Genomic DNA, 21,756 nt, shown 5'->3' with positions numbered 1-21,756 from the left:
GTTCAATCATTCATCTTGATTTTTTCCACTGGTCTGTGATCTCATAGAGTGTGGAACCCTCCTTTGTTCATTTTTCTGACCCTAGCACTGAGCACCTTGCTTATATTGGGCTGGCCAAAATGTTCGTTCGGTTTTTTCTGTAAGATGGCTCTAGTAGTACTTAGTTGTCTTTAACTTCATTCAAAACAATTTTGTTAGATTGTATGTGACAGCTGTCATATCAGAGTGCATTAAAAAATAAAAGACTTATCATAATTGGTGAATTTTTGTGTAGCCATTTTAATATTGAAGATGGAAGAAAAAAAGCAACATTTTCAGCATATTATGCTTTATTATTTCAAGAAAGGTAAAAACGCAGCTGAAAAGCCAAAGAAGATTTGTGCAGTGTATGGAGAAGGTGCTGTGACTGATCAGATGCGTCAAAAGTGGTTTGCGAAGTTTTGTGCTGGAGATTTCTTGCTGGACGATGCTCCACAGTCAAGTAGACCAGTTGAAGTCGATAGCTATCAAATCCAAACAATAATTGAGAGCAATCAACGTTATACCACGCAGGAGATAGCCAACATACTCGAAATATCCAAACCAAGCACTGAAAGTCATTTGTACCAGATTCGTTACGCGAATTACTTTGACGTTTGGGTTCCACATAAGTTAGGCAAAAAAACCTTGACCACATTTCCACATACGATGCTCTACTGAAACGTAATGCAAACGTTCCGTTTTTAAAACAAATTGTGATGGGCGATGGATACTGTACGATAACATGCAACAGAAGAGATTGTGGGGCAAGCGAAATGAACCACCAACAACCACACCAAAGGCCGGTCTTCATCCAAAGAAGGTGATGTTGTGTATATGGTGGAATTGGAAGGGAGTCCTCTATTATGAGCTCCTTCCAAAAAACCAAACGATTAATTCCAAGTACTGCTCCCAATTAGACCAACTGAAAGCGGCACTCGACAAAAAGCATCCAAAATTAGTCAACAGAAAATGGATAATCTTCCATCAGGATAATGCAAGACGGCACGTTTCTTTGATGACCAGGCACAAACCGTTACAGCTTGTCTGGGAAATTCTGATTCATCTGCTGTATCCATCAGACACTGCACCTTTGGATTTCCATTTATTTCGGTCTTTACAAAATTCTCTTAATGGAAAAAATTTCAATTCCCTTGAAGACTGTAAAAGGCACCTGGAACAGTTCTTTCCTCAGAAAGATAAAAAGTTTTGGGAAGATGGAATTATGAAGCTGCCTGAAAAATGGCAGAAGGTAGTGGAACAATACGTTGTTCAATAAAGTTCTTGGTGAAAATGAAAACTATGTCGTTTATTTTTACTTAAAAAACCAAAGGCACTTTTTGGTCCACCCAATATATAGCTCACTCCTTAATAAACATGTATTGAATAAAGAGAAAGAAAATTTGAAATAACTTCAAACCAGGCTAGCCAATGTCATTTCTACCCATATTCAACATGAACTTCTGTATCAGTGCACTTGGTCTCTTCCCACTTCCTTTTCACATACCATACTCAATTCTAAGAAAGGGAAAAATAGCAGGCCAATTGCGTGGAAACTGGTCCTAACTCATTTAAGATTTCCAAGAAAGAGGATAAGTTAAAGGCATGCTCCTTGAATTGAGAAACCAAATTATCAGACAGTGTTTCTTAGCAACATGCAATTTGAATCTCCCTACCTCAAACCTGGCCCTGTTGTTTTGGGGCTCAATTTATGTTTTAAGTAACTTGCTCTGGGACACAAAAAAGAAACTTTGCAAAAATAATTACAGTGTAAATTTTGGTCTTTATAAAACCATAGGGTTGCCATGGAAAGTTGGTTATTTCATATTCCCCCAAATATACACTAAACTTCTACTGTGTGCCAGGCAATATTAGATTCAGAAAAACCTCAACACGATTAAGACGTGACCCTATTCCAAAATATTATGCTTGCCATCTAATAAAATAACTCTACATTTCCCTTCTTTCTCTCTTTCTCTTATATATGTATATATTAAACATTTTCTTTATCCATTCAGTCATCAACGGACATTTAGCTTGCTTCCATGTCTAAGTTTTGGGAATAGTGTTGCAATGAACATGGGAGTTCAGAGATGTCTTTGACATCATGATTTCAATTTCTATGCATATATATACAAAGTGGGATTGCTGAATCATATGGTAGTTCTATATTTAATTTTTTAAGGAATCTCCATACTATTTTCTGTAGTGGCTACACCAATTTGCATTCCCACCAATAGTATACAAGGGTTTCCTATTTTCCACAACCTCCTCAACACTTACCTTTTCTTTTTTTAAAAAAATTATTTTTAAGTAATAGTCATCCTAGCAGATATGAGGTGATATCTCTTTGTGGTTTTGATTTGCATTTCTCTGACGAATAGAGATGTTGAGCATCTTTTCATATACCTATTGGCCACTTGTAGGTCTTCTTTAGAGAAATGTCTATTCAAGTTCTTTGCACAATTTTTTTTTTAAACAACAACTCTAAAACGAAAACTATAAAACATTGCTGAGATTGATTTTCTGTGTGTGAGGTATCATTTTTTTCTCCTTTTATTTATTTTTTTATACAGCAGGTTCTTATTAGTCATCCATTTTATACACACCACTGTATACATGTCAATCCCAATCTCCCAATTCATCACACCACCACCACACCCCCTGCTGCTTTCCCCCCTTGGTGTCCATATGTTTGTTCTCTACATTTGTGGCTCAATTTCTGCCCTGCAAACCGGTTCACCTGTACCATTTTTCTAGGTTCCACATATATGCATTAATATACGATATTTGTTTTTCTCTTTCTGACTTACTTCACTCTGTATGACAGTCTCTAGATACATCCATGTCTCCACAAATGACCCAATTTCATTCCTTTTTATGGCTGAGTAATATTCCATTGTATATATGTACCACATCTTCTTTATCCATTCATCTGTCAATGGGCATTTAGGTTGCTTCCACGACCTGGCTATTGTAGATGTGCTGCAATGAACATTGGGGTGCATGTGTCTTTTTTTTTTTTTTTTTTGCGGTATGCGAGCCTCTCACTGTTGTGGCCTCTCCCGCTGTGGAGCACAGGCTCCGGACGCACAGGCTCAGTGGCCATGGCTCACGGGCCCAGCCACTCCACGGCATGTGGGATCTTCCCAGACCAGGGCACGAACCCGTGTCCCCTGCATCGGCGGGCGGACTCTCAACCACTGCGCCACCAGGGAAGCCTGCATGTGTCTTTTTGAATTATGGTTTTCTCTGGGTATATGCCCAGTAGTGGGATTGCTGGGTCATAAGGTAATTCTATTTTTAGTTTTCTAAGGAACCTCCATACTGTTCTCCACAGTGGCTGGATCAATTTACATTCTGACCAAGAGTGCAAGAGGGTTCCCTTTTCTCCACACCCTCTCCAGCATTTGTTGTTTGTAGATTTTCTGATGATGCCCATTCTGACTGGTGTGAGGTGATAACTCATTGTAGTTTTGATTTGCATTTCTCTAATGATTAGTGATGTTAAGCAGCTTTTCATGTGCTTCTTGGCCGTCTGTATGTCTTCTCTGGAGAAAAGTCTGTTTAGGTCTTCTGCCCATTTTTGGATTGGGTTTTTGTTTTTCTTAATATTGAGCTGCATGAGCTGTTTATATATTTTGGAGACTAATCCTTTGTCTGTTGATTCATTTCCAAATACTTTCTCCCATTCTGAGGGTTGTCTTTTCATCTCCTTTATGGTTTCCTTTGCTGTGCAAAAACTTTTAAGTTTCATCCGGTCCCATTTGTATATTTTTGTTTTTAGTTCCATTACTCTAGGAGGTGGATCAAAAAAGATCTTGCTGTGATTTATGTCAAAGGGTGTTCTTCCTATGTTTTCCTCTGAGAGTTTTATAATATCCAGTCTTACATTTAGGTCTCTAATCCATTTTGAGTTTATTTTTGTATATGGTGTTAGGGAATGTTCTATTTTATTCTTTTACATGTAGCCATCCAGTTTTCCCAGCACCACTTATTGAAGAGACTGTCTTTTCTCCATTGTATATCCTTGCCTCCTTTGTCATACATTAGTTGACCATACGTGCATGGGTTTATCTCTGGGCTTTCTATCTTGTTCCATTGATCTATATTTCTGTTTTTGTGCCATTACCATATGGTCTTGATTACTGTAGCTTTATCGTATAGTCTGAAGTCAGGGAGTCTGATTCCTCCAGCTCTGTTTTTTTCCCTCAAGACTGCTTTGGCTATTCGGGGTCTTTTGTGTCTCCATACAAATTTTAAGCTTCTTTGTTCTAGTTCTGTAAAAAATGCTACTGGTAATTTGATAGGGATTGCATTGAATCTGTTGATTGCTTTGGGTAGTACACTCATTTTCACAAAATTGATGCTTCCAGTCCAAGAACATGGTATATCTCTCCATCTGTTGGTATCATCTTTAATTTCTTTCATCAGTGTCATATAGTTTTCTGTATACAGGGCTTTTGTCTCCCTAGGTAGGTTTTTTCCTAGGTATTTTATTCCTTTGGTTGCAATGGTAAATGGGAGTGTTTCCTTAATTTCTCTTTCAGATTTTTCATCATTAGTATATAGGAATGCAAGAGAGTTCTGTGTATTAATTTTGTATCTTGCAACTTTACCAAATTCATTGATTAGCTCTAGTAGTTTTCTGTTGGCATCTTTAGGATTCTCTATGTATAGTATCACATCATCTGCAAACAGTGACAGTTTTACTTCTTCTTTTCCAATTTGTATTCCTTTTATTTCTTTTTCTTCCCTGATTTCCATGGCTAGGACTTCCAAAACTATGTTGAATAATAGTGGTGAGAGTGGACATCCTTGTCTTGTGCCTGATCTTAGAGGAAATGCTTTCAGTTTTTCACCATTGAGAATGATGTTTGTTGTGGGTTTGTTGTATATGGCCTATATTATGTTGAGGTAGGTTCCCTCTAGGTCCACTTTCTGGAGACTTTTTTCATAAATGGATGTTGAATTTTGTCAAAAGCTTTTTCTGCATCTATTGAGATGATCATATGGTTTTTATTCTTCAATTTGTTAATATGGTGTATCACATTGATTGATTTGTGTTTATTGAAGAATCCTTCCATCCCTGGGATAAATCCCACTGGATCATGGTGTATGATTCTTTTAATGTGTTGTTGGATTCTGTTTGCTAGCATTTTGTTGAGGATTTTTGTATCTATATTCATCAGTGATACTGGTCTGTAATTTTCTTTTTTTGTAACATCTTTGTCTGGTTTTGGTATCAGGGTGATGGTGGCCTCATAGAATGAGCTTGGGAGTGTTCCTACCTCTGTAAATTTTTGGAAGAGTTTGAGAAGTATGGGTGTTAGCTCTTCTCTAAATATTTGATAGAATTCACCTGTGAAGCCATATGGTCCTGGACTTTTTTTTGGTGGAAGATTTTTTGTTTTTGTTTTGTGGTACGTGGGCCTGTCACTGTTGTGGCCTCTCCCGTTGCAGAGCACAGGCTCCGGATACACAGGCTCAGCAGCCATGGCTCACAGGCCCAGCCGCTCCGCGGCATGTGGGATCTTCCCGGACCGGGGCACAAACCCGTGTCCCCTGCATCAGCAGGCAGACTCTCAACCACTGCGCCACCAGGGAAGCCCTGGTGGAAGATTTTTAATCACAGTTTCTATTTCATTACTTGTGATTGGTCTGTTCATATTTCCTACTTCTTCCTGGTTCAGTCTTGGAAGGTTATACCTCTCTAAGAATTTGTCCATTTCTTCCAGGTTGTCCATTTTATTGGCATAGAGTTGCTTGTAGTAGTCTCTTAGGATGTTTTGTATTTCTGCGGTGTCTGTTGTAACTTCTCCTTTTTCATTTCTAATTTTATTGATTTGAGTCCTCTCCGTCTTTTTCTTGATGAGTCTGGCTAATGGTTTATCAATTTTGTTTATATTCTCACAAAAACAACCTTTAGTTTTATTGATCTTTGCTATTGTTTTCTTTGTTTCTATTTCATTTATTTCTGCTCTGATCTTTATGATTTCTCTCCTTCTGCTAACTTTGGGTTTTCTTTGTTCTTCTTTCTCTAATTGCTTTACATATCAGGTTAGGTTGTTTATTTGAGATTTTTCTTGTTTCTTGAGGTAGGCTTGTATAGCTATAAACTTCCCTGTTAGAACTGCTTTTGCTGCATCCCATAGGTTTTGGATCGTCATGTTTTCATTATCATTTGTCGCTAGGTATTTTTCGATTTCCTCTTTGATTTCTTCAGTGATCTCTTGGTTATTTAGTAACATATTGTTTAGCCTCCATGTGTTTCTGGTTTTTACATTTTTTTTCCTGTAATTGATTTCTAATCTCATAGCATTGTGATCAGAAAAGATGCTTGATATGATTTCAATATTCTCCTCATTTAGCTAAAATTCTCTCCTCATTTAGCTAAAATTTTATCTACAAAGTCTTCCTTTCAGCTCATGACCTTCTCATCTACAAGACTTACAATCTATTTAGAACTACTATTTGAGCAGTGTCTCTGCTAGAGGTAGGGTCACAGACCTGCCTTCCCAATCCTAACTTGTGAAGAGGATTCCCACTCTTTAGCTGTACAGAATTGCTTTCTTTGTGTGGAAACTAACTTTAAAGGTAACTATTTGTTTGGTATTAAAGATCTGAGATTTCTTTAAAGATTTACAGGATAGCTTTGATTTTGCTAAATATTATTTACAATTTGACAGCTTTAGTACCATTCTACTCAGTGTTTAATTTTGTTAATACTACCAATGTCAGCTATCACAGCCCGAGCACTTTCACGTAGCAAGAACTGTGATGTGTATAAGAATTATCTCACTGGATCTCTAAAACAGCCCTATGAGGTAGGTTCTGTCATAATCATCCCCATTTCACAGATGAAGAAACTGAAGTTTGGAACACTTGAGTAACTTGTTCAAGAGCACACAGCAATAAATTGCTGTATAAAGAGCTGAACTCAGAAGTTCAAACACTTAAAGAAGACAAAACCCAATCCCCAAATACACATAAAAGAGGTAAAAGTAATTTCTGTGAGGACTTCACATATATCAAAGATCTTTAGAATCAGACATACATAAACTCGTTTTATGGTTCTCCCCTTCTCTAGTTAGGGGACACTGGGAAAATTACTTATTCCTCATTACCTGTTTCTTTATCTTTACAACTCCTTGAGATTAATACCTCTTGATGAGCTCATAATGATTAAATAAGATAGTATCTGTAAAGCACTTGGTACATAAAGGAGGGAATAATAATAGCACTATTATTATTCTAATGGGCTTCGCATCTTGCATCAGATTTAAAATTCAGATTTCTCTGAAAGGAAGTTCCACCATTTATTAGTTCCATGCTCCTGGGTATTTTAGTTAAATTTTCTAGGCCTCAGTTTCCTCATCTGAAAAGGTGAGGATAATAATAGATACCTACTCATAAAATTCCTATATAGCAGTCCCTGACACACCCTAAGTGTTCAGTGTGTTATCTGTCTAATGATTATGACAATGGCTAGACATAATGGTATAGTGGACTTGTTCAAAGTTCAGTACATATGAGGACCAGTGTGCATGAGAACTTGATTTGGAAAAAAAGAGACATAGTATGTGAACAAATCTGTTACTTGGAATTGTCTGCTGGCCCTGCCTGATCAGACTTGTGTCTGCATCCCATTAGAGCCATAAAGACCCATGGAAGGGCTGTGCCATATCAAGCCCACTGTGAACCCCCACTTACAGAGAGCAATCCAATTGGGAAAGAGCAATCCCTTGGGCACAGTGATGGCTCAATTCCTCAGAACAGTGGAACCACCCACAGTACTCAGGAGGATAGCAGCACACAGGACAGTGAAAGAGACTACAATTCTTAAGGAATCATCAATAGTAGAGCAGCAGAAGGATACAGGATTTAGCAAGGGCCAGCTTGGAGGTGAGCACATCTAGGGAAATAATTGAGGAAGACTTTTCAGAGAGTTCTATTATACAGATGGAGGCAATGAGCCAGAGTAATTTGAATAATGACTAATAAGGTAACTTCATTTACATTCACAGGCTGATGAGGTCTGAAAAAATTCAGGTTACATTATAATAAAAACACATAATTATTATTATTATTATTGTGGTGTAATTGCATTTGAAGCACAGACTTTGCTCAGAGCTGCTTGCTTGACACTTTGGATTGCACCAATTTTGGCACAGACCCAATTTTCTGATGATTTGAGTTTTGACTTTCTCTTGACATTGCTTAGTGGGTCAACATGAGTAAGCTTTTAAGAAATTGTGTATTTGTTCCTTAAGTACATTTCTTTTTTTAAAATGTTGACGTGTTTTTCCATGTGCCTAATTAAAGTTTACATAAACCTTCATGTTTGTGCTTTCCCTTGCATCCTGTGAGAATATGTTTTAAATTGACTTAATTAACATAGGAACAATTAGAAATAGGAGGCCCTGCATTAGTAAATTTTTCATTATTCATTAAAACCTAAAACATATTCCTCTTAAGAATGCCCATTCAAGAGGTTACTATCTCAAATATACGTGTAACATGCTTATCCAGTCTGATTCACACTACAAATGCATCAGAAGGATTAGGGGATAGAATAAAAATTTTTTTACATTTTTTGTTCAGTTTAATTTTCTTAATGTTTAATAAGAAAGCCACAAAGCTATAGTCATCTTGTTCAAGGTCTCGTAAATATTCAACATAACTAGAGAGATTAGTTTTCTTCAAAAGGCCAATTTATACATTCAGTACTGCTGAAATTGAATTTTTTGCTTTAGTTAATTTCTCTGTAAAATAAATCCCTCCCCCCAACAAAAACTCTTTAAAAAGGTAAATAATCTGTGAACTGATAGTGAGGTAGCTCAAGGAAATGAAGCATATGTTTTCAGTAGAGGATAACAAAATATGAATGTCTTTTCAAATTTGCCCTCAAAAAAGTGATATTTATTTGGCAAACTGTCTAGAGAGTTAAGCTGCCTCATAGAGGTCTCTTTACTATGAAGCTGATCTTCATCCAATCCTATATTATAGGCATTAGTGAGAATGCTATCAGTTGCCTGGCTGGTTAAGAATGGACTTCCTTAAATATTTCTTATGTGACAACTAATCCTTCCAATACTTACATATGGAAAGTATGTCAACAAAAATATCTAACCAAAAGATAACTTCTGATTATTTAAAATGCACATTCAACATAAAGGAGCATAAAGCCTTTGAAGAAAGATAAATTTTTCAACACATCAGCAAGTATTTCTCAGCAGAATCAATACCATTATTAATTAACAATAACTTATTATCAAACACTTAGAGTCACTATGCTAAACACTTTACACAGACTATATTACTTTTCTAATTATAACTATGGATTATTACATAATTATGGGGAGGTGCTATTATTATCCCTATTTTAGAGACGAAAAGTGAGGCTTGGAGAAGTGAAATAACTTAAGGTCAGATAATCAGATTACAGAGGCACAAGTCTAGCCCATAAAATTTACATTTTACAAGCTTGCTTTTATCCACCATATTAGGCACAAGATATTGTGATGAGAGCTAAGAGGGAGAGGGAAGATCTGTAAGCCTGAGTTCCTGCCTCAAGTTGTTTATAATCTCATATCTAATGTAAGGAGGTAACACTACAGGGCATAACCATCCCAGGCGCACTGCGTTCACCTCAAGGCTCCCTCTCTCCAGCATTTTACTTATTCCAAGGAGAGGTGCTTGGACACTTGAGGAAGGGAAGCATGAAAGCATTCAACTCCTTTGCCCTCAAAATAGGGCAAAAAAATTAAATTTGGCATCATGATCACAATACCTAGAAACTACCTAGTACTAAATCTTGAGATTCAGGAAAATACAGTGGGGTTTTGGAGGAAGAAGGTAGAGACCCCTGTCATAAGGGAGATCAACTGGCAACACAGAATCAGCTTAATGTGGGAAAGTTAGAATGTATCTTCTTTATGACACCAAATTCTTACGGTTCTGGTACGGTCCAGGTGGCTGCAGTACCTGCTTAGAGAAAAGCTAGCAACTGAAATATCTATTTTCCATTTAACATTAGTGAGACTTGGCATTGACAAAATCATTTTCATAAAGCAGAAAACCAACTTGTTTCACAGGTCTTCCTATCTGCATGCTATTTTCTCACGGTGAGTAGTAGATTAATTCTCTAGCTTCTGAAGAAAACTTTTTCTTAGTTTATTTTGACTACCCTTGTGTAGAAGTGACCTGAATTAAAATTACCTAGTCTATTTTTAGTAGATTATTTTAGATTTTTCCCTCTAAAATTACAGTTGTGCTATAATGTGCAAATTTTCATTGCTTTTCAACATGAAATTAAAATTACATAGTTATAAAAAGAAGAACCTCAATTTACAATTTTTGAAAAGAAGTCTTGGACTTCAAAGTATAATTACCTAGAGCTCATTAAAATGCAGGATTATTAACCCAAGAGCTGAAGTTTCTAGTAATAGCAGATCTTTTATAAGAGTAATTATAAGAGTCATAAATATTAAGCATGACAGAAACACTCTACATTTAAAGGGAAAGTGTGTGCTCACATCTTTACCAAATTCAATGTGAAAAAGAAGACAATAAAGGAGCTGCCAGATTGCTAAAGAGTCGAGCATAAGCCCTATGTTTGGACTCCTTGTTAATGTAAAGCATTATAATAAAATGTTCCAAAATGTTCGATGTATGAAAAAAATCAGTGGATAATATATATTAATTAGTAGGAAAGGTATCTAGTAGCACCTTAAAGTATCTTTTTCCTAAACTGTTCTAGGAAAAATAGCAGGTAGACATAATATACTCAGTATGATATTTTGTAAAAATGTGAAGAGAAAATGACTAGAAAGAAATTTGCTTAAACATTAACAGCAGTAATCTTTGAATGGTAAATTTATGGGTGATCTTTCCAGTTTTTTAATAACTTTCAGTAATTTCTCAGCTTTCTAGAATGAGCACATGCTTCTTGTAGCTCACCTACAGTAACTTTTAACAATTAGAGGGTTTTTTCCCAAGATTTCTAGTTCTTTTTCATAATGATTTTTTCTTGTTTTATATTTAAAATGGTATCCTTTACATGTCTCTGGATATTAATTAAATTTATTGTGTTTTGTGGCTGCCTATCCCTTTTAAATTATATTCTGAATCTATGTGCCCAGTTTGTCTGCAGGGAGGGGTTGAGACTTGCTGCAAACTTGCATAGCAGTGTTTTCCATATATGTTAGTGGGGTCATGGGAAAGGTGGATGTGCCACTGGGCTAAGTACCTCCATGGTTGGTCTTCTGCGAATGAAGTTTCCTTTCACTTCTAGTTCATCACCAGTCTCCAGGAGCACTGCCTTGTCTCTATACCCAAAGTCCCATACTCCTTGCTCCTACCTGGAGGTAGACAGTGTCATTGCTGTCCCTAGATTGCCTCCTGCCTGTTGCTCCTGCAAACTCTGCTATGAAGCATCCTGTTCTGTTTCCTCTTTGTTTATTACTTCCCTTCATAGATTATGATGTTTCCCTTCTCCTGGGATTGTTTTAAGTGTGTGCTATATATTTAATCACTAACATAAACAAACAAAAATCTTTCCTATTTTTCCTAAATATTTGGACTGAAGAGGCAGACCACAAATTGTATTTAGTCTGCCATCTTCAAACAGAAAAAGTAAACAAAAAACATTTTTTATATGTTACTGTAAAACTGTCATTTTAGTAAAGTTAGATTTCTGCTAATTAAAAAAAATTTTAAGTGCTGCAATGAACACTGGGGTGTTGATATCTCTTTGAGATCCTGATTTCCATTCTTTTGGATAAACACCCAGGAATGGGATTGCTGGATCATATGGTAGTTCTATTTTTGATTTTTTGAGGGACCTCCACAGTTTTTCCATAGCAGCTGCACCATTTTACATTCACACCAACTGTGTACAAGGATTCTAATTTCTCCACATCCTCACCAACATTTGTCTTTTGTTCTTTTGACAATAGCCATCCTAGCAGGTGTGAGTAGTAGCTCATTGTGGTTTTGATTTGCATTTCCCTGAAAATCAGTGACATTGAACATCATATACTTGTTGTTCACCTGTTCATATACTTGTTGGCCACTTGTATATCTTCTTTGGAGAAGTGACTATACAATTCTTTAGCCGTAAATGTTGATAAATAGATGAATGGATAAAGAAAATGTGATTATATATATATAATGTCATGTAGTATGTATACATATTACAATATAATGTGTGTGTGTATGTATATAATGTAGAATGGTGGTTATCAGGGGCTGAAGGGGAGATGGGAAATTGCTAATCAATGGGCATAAAGTTTCAAGTATACAAGATGAATAAGTTCTAGGGATTGGCTGTACAACATTATGCCTATAGCTAACAATACTGTACTATACATTTTAAAAATTAAGAGAGTAGATCTCATATTAAGTATTCTTACCACAATAAAATAAATTTTTTTAAAAAGTAAAAAATACAGAAAGAATGGAAAATTCACTAAGTCATATTCACTAAGTTAATTGGTGCCTAAGGCATCCAGTTCCAAAGATGTGATAAAAGTACCAGCACCACCTGGTCCTGAGTTTTGCCTTTTAATATTGTTCTGGTGGTATGATTTTTTTTTTTTTTTTTTTGCTTTTGAGGATTTCCTTTTATTTCTTTTGGTAAGTACATGAAGATTCATAGATTTCCACTTAAAGACTGACTCTTTAAGCATAAGTTTATTAAGAAACAGCAATATCATAGTCGAATAATCAAGTAATTAAATTAAAAAATATTAAACTATTAAGAATTCTAAGTGTATATCAGGGTTACAAATGACTTGAAGTGCTATAACTAATGGAAATTTATTTATTCATCAAGTCTATTTGGGGACATGTCACAAAGCCTAAATCATTCAAATATCATCAGAATGTAATAAAGGAAAATGTCAGCCAGTGTTTTGGAACAGGCCCCTTGAAAATGCTATTAATGATATAATTTCACTTCAGCTCTCTCAGAAGCCTCTTGAAAAATCAGAAGGTTCAGTCTTTTAATTCTGACCTAATCTTTATGAATGGAATATAGTTGATCAATATGTTTCCTAGAAAACTTTATTTTCTTCTTTTTTTAAATAAAAGCTGAGAATCAAATGAAAATAATAACTAGAAAAAGGAAAATGCCAAAATGGTTATTCTCTTAACTCATGAGTTTGAAATTTTCAAACTGAATTTTATCCTTTTGAGGTTCAAGTTCTATTTACAGCCAACAAAATGAGATTTCCTGGTTCTGTATAAAGGAGAAAGCCCTAAATTCTTTTCAACACCAAGCATGTCTTAATAAAATGCATTTGACAATTTAAGGGTAAAGGAATCAGATTCAGGAAGCTTAGATTTCTTTTTAAATACACAGCAGTTGGAATTTGAAGAGGGAGAGGCTTGGCGCAGAATACCTTTGGCTTTGCCTGAAACATTTAGGAAAAGAGATATAGTTGAAATCATTTGCCAAGTTCCAAATGTGGTTTGTTTCTCCAATATATAAAAATTATGGTATTAACTTTTCCTAAAATTACCTCCAGTAGTTAACTATAGGAAAATCACAACAGAGAATTTCTTAAATGGGCAAAAAAGGAGAAGTATAAGAATTGCAGTATATTTCTGCTGACTAATCTTTGGCTGTGTCTAACTTAAAGAGCCTGTCTTCCTAAACTTCTGAACTTAGTTTTGGGCAGAACATTAGCAGAGAATTCACCTCACTCTTTTACATACTATTTAGGTGGTGGGGTTGGTAAACAGCAAACTTGAAAGGAGAGGCCTTGCCAAGGCCAGTCATATTCACTGGAGATACAAAGGTGAAGACAGTTAGTGCATCTGATCCTGGTATTTACACCATCGAGAGCCACCCTTAAGCTGAGCTGCACTGATGGAGGAAGGGAGAGGGAGAAAGGACTCTGTGGTCATCTTCACATATTATGACTGGGTCACAGCTGAGAAGCAAAAGAAATCATCTCTACGAATGGCCAATAAGCATAAAAAGATACTCAACTGCATTGCTAATCATAAAAAATACTAAACTGCAGTAATAAAACTGTATATTTATCAATCATTTTCACCTCTCAGATTGGCAGAGATTACAAAGATTCATAGAAACTAGTTCGGGGAAGGTGTAGAGAAATAGCATTTTCTTGTAATAATTTCTCGTTATAACTTTTCTGGAGAGAAAATTTGATAAAATTCAACAAAAGATCTAACAATTCCACTTCTACAAATGTATCCTAAAGAAATGAAGACATATTCTAATATGTATGTATAGGAATATTCATTTAACATACAAAAACCATGTTGTAATTTGGGAAAATTATAAGCACCTCAAAAGCCTGACAAAAGGAGATTGGTTGCACATGTTATTATGTATTCATAAGAGCCATTAAAAGTGATATTGTATCAACTCTCTGTTAAGAAAATTTTTTAAAAAGGAAAAGAAAAAGAAAAGAAACTACTTTGTATTTTTTTAAAAGTAATATTGTAGAATATATACTAAAATGTGATAATGTTCATGATATAATTGCTAAGTGAAATAGAGGAACCTAAAACACCATATTAGAAGATGATTACATTAAAATAGGTATAAAGAAATTGCTCTCATGCCTTTGATCTCTCTCTCTTAGAGTGTTCAAGGACTCCGTACTTTCACCACACCCCTGTACCAGCTCATGGTGATCTCAATCAGACTCATGGGTTTAAATACTATATTTGGTTTCCTGGTCGATTTAAACCGGGAGTGCTGCTTGTGTGAGGCGCAGGCGAGAGCCAGTGTGCGTGTAGGCCCCTGCTTGTCTGGCAGCCTCCAACTGTCCAGTGGCCATGATAGCCGTTTGGCTGACAGGGTCTTGGTGCTCCAGCTAGGTGTCCGACTTGTGTCTCTGAGGTGGGAGAGCTGAGTTCAGGACGTTGGTCCATGAAAGACCTCCCGGCACCATGTAATATCAAACAGCGAAAGCTCTCCCAGAGATCTCCAATTCAACACTAAGACCCAGCTCCACTCAATGACCAGCAAGCTACAGAGGTGGACACCCTATGCCAAACAACTAGTAAGACAGGAACACAACCCCACCCACTGGCAGAGAGGCTGCCTAAAATCATAATAGGTTCACAGATGCCCTAAGACACACCGTGAGATGAGGTTCTGCCCACCAGAAAGACAAGATCCAGCCTCATCCACAAGAACACAGGCACCAGTCCCCTTCACCAGGAAGCCTACACAACACACTGAACAAACCCTACCCACTGGGAGTGGGCACCAAAAACAACGGGAACTATGAACCTGCAGCCTGCAGAAAAGAGACCCAGACACAGTAAGTTAAGCAAAATGAGAAGACAGAGAAACAGACAGCAGATGAAAGAGCAAGGTAAAAACCCACCAGACCAAACAAATAAAGAGGAAATAGGCACACTACCTGAAAAAGAAATCAGAGTAATGATAGTAAGGATGATCGAAAATTTTGGAAATAGAATGGAGAAAATACAAGAAAGTTTTAGAAAGGACCTAGAAGAACTAAGAGCAAACAAACAATCATGAACAATACAATAAATGAAATTAAAAATTCTCTAGAAGGAATCAATAGCAGAATAACTGAGGCAGAAAAACTACCACAGAGCATAACAAAGAAAAAAGAATGAAAAGAATTGAAGACACTCTCAGAGACCTATGGGATAACATTAAACACACCAACGTTTGAATTAAGGGGTCCCAGAAGAAGAGAAAAAGAAATGACCTGAGAAAATATTTGAAGAGATTATAGTTGAAAGCTTCCCTACTATAGGAAAGGAAATAATCAATCAAATCCAGGAAGCAAAGAGAGTCCCATACAGGATAAATCCAATGACAAACATGCCAAAACACATATTAATAAACTATCAAAAATTAAATACAAACAAAAAATATTAAAAGCAGCAAGGGAAAAGCAACAAATAACATACAAGGGAATCCCCATAAGGTTAACAGCTGAACTTTCAGCAGAAACTCTGCAAGCCAGAAGGGAGTGGCAGGACATATTTAAAGTGATGAAAGGGAAAAACCTACAACCAAGATTACTCTACCCAGCAAGGATCTCATTCAGATTTGATGGAGAAATTAAAACCTTTACACACAAGCAAAAGCTAAGAGAATTCAGCACCACCTAACCAGCTTTACAACAAATGCTAAAGGAACTTCTCTAGGCAGGAAACACAAGAGAAGGAAAAGACCTACAATAACAAACCCAAAACAATTAAGAAAATGGTAATAGGGACATATATATCAATAATTACCCTAAATGTAAATTGATTAAATGCTCCAACCAAAGACATAGACTGCCTGAATGGATACAAAAACAAGACCCACATATATGCTGTCTACAAGAGACCCACTTCAGACCTCTGGACATATACAGACTGAAAGCGAGGGGATGGAAAAAGATATTCCATGCAACTGGAAATCAAATGAAAGCTGGAGCAGCAATTCTCATATCAGACAAAATTGACTTTAAAATAAAGACTATTTCAAAAGACAAAGAAGGACACTACATACTGATCAATCCAAGAAGAAAATATAACAATTGCAAATATTTATGCACCCAACATAGGAGCACCTCAATACATAAGGCAAATGCTAACAGCTGTAAAAGGGGAAATCGACAGTAACACAATCACGGTAGGGGAGTTTAACACCCCACTTTCACCAATGGACAGATCATCCAAAATGTAAATAAATACTGAAACACAAGCTTTAAATGACACATTAAACAAGATGGACTTAATTGATATTTACAGGACATTCCATCCAAAAACAACACAATACACTTTCTTCTCAAGTGCTCAGAGAACATTCTCCAGGATAGATCATATCTTGGGTCACAAATCAAGCTTTGGTAAATTTAAGACAATTGAAATCATAGCAAGTATCCTTTCCAACCACAACGCTATGAGACTAGATATCAGTTATAGAAAAAAATCTGTAAGAAATACAAACACATGGAGGCTAAACAATATGCTAAATGACCAAGAGATCACTGAATAAATCAAAGAGGAAATCAAAAAATACCTAGAAATAAATGACAATGAAAACACGATGACCCAAAACTTATGGATTGCTACAAAAGCAGTTCTAAGAGGGAAGCTTATAGCAATACAATCCTATGTCAAAAACAAGAAACATCTCAAATAAACAACCTAACCTTACACTTAAAGCATTTAGAGAAAGAAGAACAAAAAAACCCCAAAGTTAGCAGAAGGAAAGAAATAAAGATCAGATCAGATATAAATGAAAAAGAAATGAAGGAAACAATAGCAAAGATCAATAAAACTAAAAGCAGGTACTTTGAGAAGATAAACCATTAGCTGGACTCATCAAGAAAAAAAAGGAAGAAGACTCAAATCAATAGAATTAGAAATGAAAAAGAAGTAACAACTGACACCACAGAAATTCAAAGGATTATAAGAGATTACTACAAGCAACTATATGCCAATAAAATGGACCACCTGAAAGAAATGGACAAATTATTTGAAAAGCACAACCTTTCGAGACTGAAATAAGAAGAAACAGAAAATATAAACACACCAATCACAAGCACTGAAATTGAGACTGTGATTAAAAATCTTCCAACAAACAAAAGGCCAGGACCAGATGGCTTCACAGGCAAATTCTATCAAACATTTAGAGAAGAGCTAACACCTATACTTCTCAAACTCTTCCAAAATATCGCAGAGGGAGGAACACACCCAAAGTCAATGTACGAGGCCACCAGCACCCCGATACCACTATTACTCAACATAGTTTTGGAACTTTTAGCCATAGCAATCAGAGAATAAAAAGAAATAAAAGTAATACAAATCAGAAAAGAAGAAGTAAAGCAGTCACTCTTTGCAGATGACAGGATAGTATACATAGAGAATCCTAAAGATGCTACCAGAAAACTGCTCGAGCTAATCAATGAATTTGGTAAAGTAGCAGGATACAAAATTAATGCACAGAAATCTCTTGTGTTCCAATACACTAATGAAGAAAAATCTGAAAGAGAAATAAAGGAAACACTCCCATTTACCATTGCAATAAAAAGAATAAAATACCTAGGAATAAACCTACCTAAGGAGACAAAAGACCTGTATGCAGAAAACTATAAGACACTGACGAAAGAAATTAAAGATGATACAAACAGATGGAGAGATACACCATATTCTTGGATTGGAAGAATCAACATTGTGAAAATGACTATACTACACAAGCAATCTACAGATTCAATGCAATCCCTATGAAAGCACCAAGGGCATTTTTCACAGAACTAGAACAAAAAATTTCACAATTTGTATGGAAACACAAAAGACCCCGAAAAAGAAGAGCTCTTGAGAGAGAAAGACGGAGCTGGAGGAATCAGGCTCCCGAACTTCAGACTCTACTACAAAGCTACAGTAATCAAGACAGTTTGGTACTGGCACAAAAACAGAAATATAGATCAATGGAACAGGATAGAAAGCACAGAGATAAACCCACAAACATATGGTCAACTTATCTTTGATAAAGGAGGCAAGAATATACAAGGAGAAAAGACAGCCTCTTCAATAAGTGGTGCTGGGAAAACTGGACAGCTACATGTAAAAGAATGAAATTAGAACACTCCCTAACACCATATACAAAAATAAATTTGAAATGGATTAAAGACCTAAATATAAGGCCAGACACTATAAAACTCTTAGAGGAAAACATAGGCAGAACACTGCATGACATAAATCACAGCAAGATTCTTTTTGACTCACCTCTTAGAGAAATAGAATAAAAACAAAAATAAACAAGTGGGACCTAAGGAAACTTAAAAGCTTTTGCAGAGCAAAGGAAAACATAAACAAGACAAAAAGACACCCCTTGGAATGGGAGAAAATATTTGCAAATGGAGCAAATGACAAAGGATTAATCTCCAAAATTTTCAAGCAGCTTATGCAGCTCAATATCAAAAAAACAAACAACCCAATCCAAAAATGGGCAGAAGACCTAAATAGACATTTCTCCGAAGAAGATATACAGACACATGAAACAAACACATGAAAGGATGCTCAGCATCACTAATCATTAGAGAAATGCAAATCAAAACTACAATGAGGTATCTCACACCAGTCAGAATGGACATCATCAAAATATCCACAAACAGTAAATGCTGGAGAGGGTGTGGAGAAAAGGGAACCCTCTTGCACTGTTGGTAGGAATGTAAATTGATACAGCCACTATGGAGAACAGTATGGCGGTTCCTTAAAAAACTAAAAATAGAACTACCATATGACTCAGCAATCCCACTGGTGGGCATATACCCAGATAAAGCCATAATTCACAAAGAGTCATGTACCAAAATGTTCATTGCAGCTCTATTTACAACAGCCAGGACATGGAAGCAACCTAAGTGTCCATCAACAGATGATTGGATAAAGAAGATATGGCACATATATACAATGGAATATTACTCAGCCATAAAAAGAAACGAAATTGAGTTATTTGTAGTGAGGTGGATGGACCTAGAGACTGTCATACAGAGTGAAGTAAGTCAGAAAGAGATAAACAAATACCGTATGCTAACACATATATATGGAATCTAAAAAAAAAAAAAAAAGTTCTGTAGAACCTAGGGCAGGACAGGAATAACAACCCAGACATAGAGAATGGAGTTGAGGGCATGGAAGGGGGAAGGGTAAGCTGTGACAAAGTGAGAGAGTGGCATGGGCATATATACACTACCAAATGTAAAATAGGTAGCTAGTGGGAAGCAGCCACATAGCACAGGGAGATCAGCTCAGTGCTTTGTGACTACCTAGAGGTTGTGGGATATGGAGGGTGGGAGAGAGACACAAGAGGGAGGAGATATGGGGATATAAGTATACGTATAGCTGACTCACTTTGTTATAAAGCAGAAACTAACACACCATTGTAAAGCAATTATACTCCAATAAAGATGTTAAAAAATAAATAAATAAATACTTTATTTAAGCTAACAACTACTAAATAAACATCTCTAGTCCAGATTTCTTCCTGTACTCCTAACCCATCTATCCAAATCTCCATCTGCATAGAAAATGTCTCAAACTTAACATTTCTAAAACCAAGCTCCTGGGCTCTTGGTTCCCATAAAACCTGAGTCTTCCAGAGTCTATCTCATCTCAATTAATGCCAACTCCATTGTTTAAGATACTCACCCAAAAAACTTGGAATCATCCTGACTCCACACTGACTTTTATATCCCACATACAATCCACTAGCAAATCCCATCAGTCTTCCTTTCACAGTATAGACAGGATCTAATCACTGCTCCCTACCTCCACTGCTATCATTCAAGTCCGAGCAAACATTATAGCTCATCTGGGTTATTAAAATAGCTAAATCTCCCTGTTTAAATTCTCTGTCTTTATTGTCTCTTCTTCATGTTTTATTCCTCTCCACTTATTGTCTATTCCCTAAACAGCAACAGAGTGATCATATTAAAACATAAGTCAAAACACATGACTGTTTTGCTCAAAACTCTCCAAAGACTTCCTACATCACTCCAAAGAAAAACCAAGTCATCCTAACAGTGTACAAGGCCCTACCTTATCTAGCCGACTCATCATTATGACCAGCTTCCACCATCTCCCCCACTGCTCACTCTACTCCAACTATGCTTGCCTCCTTGTTGTTTCTTAAACCTCATAACTAACACTTGCTGTTCCATCTGCCCCAAATACCCTGCTCTGAAATATCTACATGGCTCATTTTCTCACCTCCTTCAGGTTTGCCCATAAGTGTCAAAGAGGGCATCTTCCCTAAATGCCCTCTTTAAAATAGGAATACATCCTATTCCCCTCTCCTATTCCTTTCTCCTCACCCATGTCCTCCCTATTCCCCTTTCCTTGCATTTATTAATGCCTAAGATACTATATAATATACTTATTTACTCATTTTCTGAGTTTCTTCCCACCCCAGCTGGAACATAAGCCCCACGGGGTAAGGATTTTAGGTTTGTTTGAGTCACTACTGTATCCTCAGTGCCTGAAACAATGTCTGAAATAAAGCAGGGGCTCCAAGAATAATTGGTGAATGAATGATAAAGACATATACTAAAGTGTGCAGTACTTACCTTAACATTAGTTTAGACTAATGTATAATGACACGTATCCACCATTGTACCATCATACAGAATAGCTTCACTGCCCTAAAAATCTTCTCTGCTATACCAGTTCATACCTTCTTCCCCACCAACCCCTGGTAGCCACTGATCTTTTTACCCTCTCCATAGTGTAACCTTTTCCAGAAAGTCATATAGTCAAAATCATACAGTATGTAGCGTTTTCAGATTGCCTTCTTTCAGTTACTAATATGCATTTAAGGTTCCTCCATGCCTTTTCATGGCTTGATGGCTCATATCTTTTCAGTGCTAAATAATATTCCATTGTCTAGGTGTACCACAGTTTATTTACCTATTCCCTTACTAAAGGACAACTTCCAAGTTTTGGCAATTGTTAATAAAGCCACTATAACATTTGTGTGCAGGCGTTGTTTTTTTTGACCATGCCGCATGGCTTGCAGGATCTTAGTTCCCCGACCAGGGATCGAACCCGGACCCTGGCTGTGAAAGCACAGAGTCCTAACCACTGTACTGCCAGGGAATTCCCCATGTGCAGGTTTTCATATGGACATCAGTTTCTAACTCATTTGGGTAAATATCAAGGAGCACAACTGCCAAATCTTGTAGTAAGAATATGTTTCGTTTTGTAAGAAACTGCCAAACTGTC

At 36.5% G+C, this 21,756-nt stretch overlaps 1 long non-coding RNA gene across 1 annotated transcript in view; it reads right to left on the bottom strand.

Annotated features, from left to right (window-relative positions):
* Window positions 1-321: 321 nt before the first annotated feature.
* Window positions 322-21,756, bottom strand: part of LOC132521006 (uncharacterized) — a 250,720-nt gene continuing 229,285 nt past the window's right edge. Inside the window, exon 4 of the long non-coding RNA XR_009540679.1 lies at window positions 322-503. This is a non-coding gene — a long non-coding RNA (uncharacterized LOC132521006). The remainder of the gene's footprint in view (window positions 504-21,756) is intronic.

Source organism: Lagenorhynchus albirostris, chromosome 5 (genome assembly GCF_949774975.1).
Source record: "Lagenorhynchus albirostris chromosome 5, mLagAlb1.1, whole genome shotgun sequence".
In the NCBI taxonomy this organism is placed as follows: domain Eukaryota; kingdom Metazoa; phylum Chordata; class Mammalia; order Artiodactyla; family Delphinidae; genus Lagenorhynchus; species Lagenorhynchus albirostris.
Note: the sequence above shows the minus strand (reverse complement) of the source record. Positions and strands in the feature narration are given on the sequence as shown.